This window comes from Callorhinus ursinus, unplaced genomic scaffold (genome assembly GCF_003265705.2).
Source record: "Callorhinus ursinus isolate GAN/ISIS: 27379988/994484 unplaced genomic scaffold, GSC_fseal_2.0 scaffold7, whole genome shotgun sequence".
NCBI classification, from domain to species: Eukaryota; Metazoa; Chordata; class Mammalia; order Carnivora; family Otariidae; genus Callorhinus; species Callorhinus ursinus.
Genome location: NW_027397069.1, coordinates 16,994,742 through 17,000,741, shown reverse-complemented (window position 1 = coordinate 17,000,741; position 6,000 = coordinate 16,994,742).

Here is a 6,000-nt window from a genome sequence, read left to right as displayed (position 1 = left end):
CTCACTCTCTCAAAATAAATAAATAAATCTAAAAAAAAGACAAAAAGAAAAAAGTATACTATATGTATTCAAAAATATTGTTTTATGAACCTTATGTATTCAAGTTCCTGTGACAATAATTCCTGGTAGTTAATAAAGTCTTTGATATTTTTAAGGTACATCAATATAGCTACAGTTTACTTATAAATCTATTTAGTGATCAGTTTAATATATATTTTATCATAATTTTTATAAGAGTAATATATATTGATGATTTGAAATGTATTTCTACTGTTGGCTTTCTCAGAAAACATTTGAAATTACAGAAATGATGAATCACTTCGGAAGTATCTTTGTTAAAGCTAATTACTAGGTATTGATACAAATTATTTTCACTTTTCCTTTAAATTAAAGTCCAAATGTGTACATCTAAATTAGCAAAGTTAAGTTTAAAAAAAAAGGCACACTGAGAGTCCCTATAATTTATATCATAGTATGTTTCTGCTATGTACTATCTGTATGAAATATTGGAATATCACCAACTACCAAGAAACAACATGCCATTGTTGTAATAATTACATGAAAGAATGGGACGATCTCATAAGATAGCTAGCAAATAGCAAATGGCTATATGTATGTTGTAGGCATGTATACCTTCGAGATGATTGATTCTGAATTATAAATGATGTATGGATCACTTGTTGATGCTTGTGTTAACCGTGGCTGGTAAATTAAATTACAAATTGAAAAACCTTGTCAAATAGATTCCTAATCTTTGGGGGAAGTCAATTTAAGCTTGCCTTTCTCTAATTAATGGATTACTTCTAAATGCTACTATAAGAATACTAGAATGAAAAACTTTTAAATATAAAAATAGTTACAAATAAATTTCAGTATTTACATACGAGCAAGAGGCAGTATAGTCATTGATCAAAGTCTGCCTTCATAGCAGTCACCACCCATATAATATTGCGATTAAAGACACAGATTGATTGTACAATGAATCGTGCCTCTTATACTGGTGATTCAAATCCAAATTGGTTATTTGTTCATTGGAATATGTGACAATCAATTAAAATTACAGCATACATTGTAATATGTCATATGACAATAACTATGAATCCAGTGTCACTATAAAAGCATCATTAGATTGACAGAATGCTTTGGATTACAGAATAAAAATGCATCATGTAATATTAAACAAAAATTAGCCACCATAGATCTATCTATCACAAAAGGTACACCATTCACAAGTTAGCATGCTATTATTAATAGTTATTTAAATGAAAATAACTTTACATTTTAGGATAAAGCGAATAATTTAAAGTCTACAATTTGCATAATAATTGTATTTTTCTTCCACAGACATTTTAACACTTGCCATTTGATTAACCAGTGTGGTTATCATAAGGTCCATTGGAGAGAAGCACAGTAACTTGTTTATATATAAGATATGTGATCTGCCCAGAGAGTTGTCTTCGTAAGTTCTGCAAAGCCAGTCAAGAATGGAGTTGGGATCTCTGAGAGCCACCTAGTGCTCTGGATCGTGGGGGGGGGTTCCTCTTAATTTTGGACTTAAGCTTTTAAGCAATTCAAGCTTCTTTTGAAGTTATATTGATTTTGGCCATAGAAGAGGTATAAAAATAGAAATATAGGTCAATTTTATTATTCTTATTTCAGGTAAATTGATTGAAAACAAAAAAATTTTATCTCAAAAATTGCAGTAATTTGTACCTCTGGTTACCAAGCTATTACATCTGTTTCAAATATATAAATATGACTTTATTTAAACTGAGATTTATACAGATCTTCATGGAAATTAGAGGCTATATTTGCATTCTATAAATTCATTAATTACAGTTTCTTGTCCAAACTCTGCCCAATCTACATGTACAAATCACCACTGAACTTCAAAATAGAGCTTCTGTATTTAAACAGTGGGCTGTAAGAGTTCAAGTGCAGTTTTGTTACAGACTGACAGACTTCTCTGCACAAAAGTTCTATTCTAGAAAGTTCCTTGAAGCAAAATACCCATGTAGGACTTTCTTTTCAGTTCTACTAACATCCTGCTGTGTGATCTGAAGAAAGGCACCTTAGAGAGTACTTCATCATACATAAAAAGGCACTTATCTTCTAATAAAATTCTACTGATATTTTATATACCTTGCCTTCCTTATAGTGGTGTAATAAGGATGTAATAAGGAATTTTGAAATGCCTGTAAAATGCCTTGAAATCTTTAAAAGAATGGCAGAGGTCTTCAACTGAACGCAATTTAAAAGAATTGAATAGAGACCCTCAACAGAATGCAAATCAGGTCCCTTGCCAAATGTGAATCATAATTGTCCTTATTTATTGAAGGTGTCATAATCACCATCATTACTTATGAGCACAGCTGTTCATACTGATTGACTTACAAGGTATCCCAGAAATTGCATAAGACATACAGTTTTGGCTCTCTAGGAATTTATACTCTAGATCTGCATTGCCCAGTATGGTAGCCTCTAGCCACATGTGGCTATTTACATTTAATAAGTTAAAATTTTAAAAATTAAAATTGTATATCCCGTGTTACACCAGTCACATTTCAATTGCTCAACAGTCATATGTGGCTACTGGCTTTCATATTGGACAAAGCAGATAGGGGTTACTTCCACCATCACAGAAAGTTCTATTGGAGAGCATTCTTATGGAAGCTTGGCAAATATATGCTACAGGAAATACTATTCAAGTACACAATTTATGCAATAGTTTTTCTATATGTTATATTCCATTTATTTTGACTGGAGAATGCAGGTGATTTGTGAAAAAGTAAAAATGTCCTTGAACTCCTCCAACTACCCTGATATGAGTCAGTGAATTGTTTTATCTCAAACATAATATGATCTAAGATAAAATATTTCCCAAATAAATATTTGTTGAGTGTAAAAATTTAAAAATAGACATGCATTTCTTATGTATACAAAGGATTTTTGGGAGCTCATTTTTTTCACTCTTTGAGGGGTAGCAAACTCCAATTCTTTGCTCAACAAGGAATGATAATCTAGTCCAGAAGAAAACAGCAACTTTGTGCTAGTCAAGTGCTAAATAATGGAAGAGAATGTTCAGATAAGCAAGTCTTCAGTGTTGTTAGAGTGGACAGAATTTTTTTTTTTTTAAGAAGAGATTTACGATGAATTCTGTAGAACAGTAGCTGAAAGAAAAGAGAAGAGCCAATTAGATGAATGGGCAGTACAAACCAAGTTTTGGAGTTGGGAGAAGCTGATTTATTTTGAGGGGATAAAGAGATGATGGGAATGTCCTCTTGAATGAAAGATCCCAGATGATAAAAGCTGGATAAAGTATCGTCGGTTTAGACATTCTCATATAACCAATGGGCCTTCTGACACTTTTGTGATGAAACTGTGTTTTAGGATGGTTAATTATTTTTCGTTGAAAACCCAGAAAGTCTATAGAAAATATAGACATACAAAATGCCTGTTTTGACTTGTTTCCTAAAAATGACTAGAGAGATGCAAGAACCAAGAATCAATAAATCTTAGGAGACAAATCCCAGCTCTAATAGAAAGATATATAGAAAAGCCTATCTAGCTATATTATAAAACTGCCTCTTTTCCCGTGGAATATGCATATTTCAATGTGAGTATAAGCCAGATGGCAGCAACCTTTGTTCTAACAGGGCCTGATGATAGTTTGTATACTTAAAATATGCCACAATTACACACTTACTCATCTTCCTGCCAATAGCAGTAAAGATCTGCTGCTGACAATTTCAAGTATAATCACTTATCTTCTCTAGAGAACCATTTTGATCTTTCCCTTCACCCACCACAGCATCAAATAAAAGTAATGTTGCCAGTACACAGCATGGTTCTGCATAGTGAAATGGAAACTAGCTTCTATTAATTACTATTCTAATAGTTAATACTGGCAGCTGGAATTGAATGTCACATGTTAGAGCTACAAAAAGAAGCCATTTCAACTAATTAATTTACAGTCATATATTTAGAAACATAGTGTCTTCATGGATAGCAAAGTGTCCTAGAAAAAATAGTTCTGAGAACTATGGGACAGAGATTAACGTGGTAAAGTCATCTTCCACTCTTCATTGCCTCTCATATCATTCTTCCCAATACAGATTTCCCTTGACTTATGACAAGATTATGTCCCAGTAAACCCATTGTAAGGTGAAAGTGCATTTAATACACCTAACCTACCAAAAGTCATAACTTAGCCTAGCCTACCTTAAACATGCTCACAAATAGCTTAAATAGCCTCAGTTGGGCAAAATCGTCTAACACGAAGCCCATTTTATAAAAAATGTTGAATACCGGGGTGCCTGGGTGGCTCAGACGTTGAGCGTCTGCCTTCGGCTCAGGTCATGATCCCAGGGTCCTGGGATTGAGCCCCGCATCGGGCTCCCTGCTCAGCAGGAAGCCTGCTTCTCCCTCTCCCACTCCCCCTGCTTGTGTTCCCTCTCTCACTGTCTCTCTCTCTGTCAAAAAAATAAATAAAATATTAAAAAAATGTTGAATACCACATATAATTTACTGAAGACTATACTGAAAGTGAAAAACGGTGGCTTTATGGGTACAGAATGATTGTTAAGTGTATGGGTTGTTTATGACTGGGATGGCTGACTGGGAGCTGAGGCTTGCTACCCTACTGCTCAGCATCACAAAAGGGAATCATACCACATTTTACTGGCCCAGGAAAGGATCAAAACTCAAAATTCTAAGTATTTTCTATGAAATGTTTATTGCTTTCAAACCACTGTATAGTTGAAAATCCTAAGACAAACCATTGTGTGTCAGGGACCATCTGTAATATCCTTATTTTTCAAGTACATATATTTTTTAAAATTTTTAATGGAAATGTGCAGAGAAATTGAAATTTTCAAATAATAAAAAATAGAATATAGGGTGAAAATCTTCATTCTACTCAAGACTCCCCAGTCTTCTTCCAAAAGGCAAACGCCATTACTGAATTTGTGTATCCTTCCAGAAAGATTCTCTCCTCCCCTCCCAACAGTGTATATAGATGATGTTATTATACACCCTATTAATAATGACAGAACCATATACTTAAATACACTGTTATTAAAGGCAGAAGAGTATTCCAAGGTATAGATGGAGATGTACCATTTAGACACGAGAGCTGTTCTTATAGTCATTTACAAATGCAAGCATGTGTTACAATGAACGTTTTCTTACATATTGTTTTGTACATTTTATTTTGGTACACCTGTAGGCTACTTTCTGAAAAGATAATTGTTAAAAAATGTATCTTAAGTTTTGGAAGATATTTCCAATTGGTCCTTCAAAGAGAGTGTTTTAATACATAATCGGTCAAAAGATTATCAGAGTATATTTATAAGGAACTGTATGAGGCAAGGAAGAAAATTGTCTATTTTACGCACATCTTTCTCTTTTGCCACTGACAGTAAATTTCTAAGATTGTAAATAACAAATTAAGTCTATAAGTGAATAAATAATCTTGGTGAAATTAACCAGTTTAGCTAACCATTTTGGGTTTGATAAATATCACTGTATGATAATTTTGATTGTTCTAATTCCAAATGTACCAATCTGATAAAAATATGCTATATTACAGTTATTTAGCTTATCAATTACGTAGAGAAATGATCATAAATGATGACTCATGTTTTTCCCACCAGGAGAATCTTTTCTGCTTTTTGGGATATGTGGTATATATAATTTAAATTTCAAAGACACTGAAAACATAATTTATATCTGAAAAGTGTGTTGTTTACCAAATACGGTTGTATAGACTTCTTTAGCTACTACTAACATGAAAGTAATCTATTAGATCTAATTTTGGAGGAATCTGGAATCTAGCATTACATTTTATCTTAATTCACCAGTTAGGCTAACAAAAAGAAATGCAAGGTCTACTTGCTTTAGATTTCAATAATGTTAATTAGTATTTACAAAATGTCATTATCATTAACAAAGAATAATCTCTTATAGGTTATTTCATAAGGGACTATAACACTTGACTAG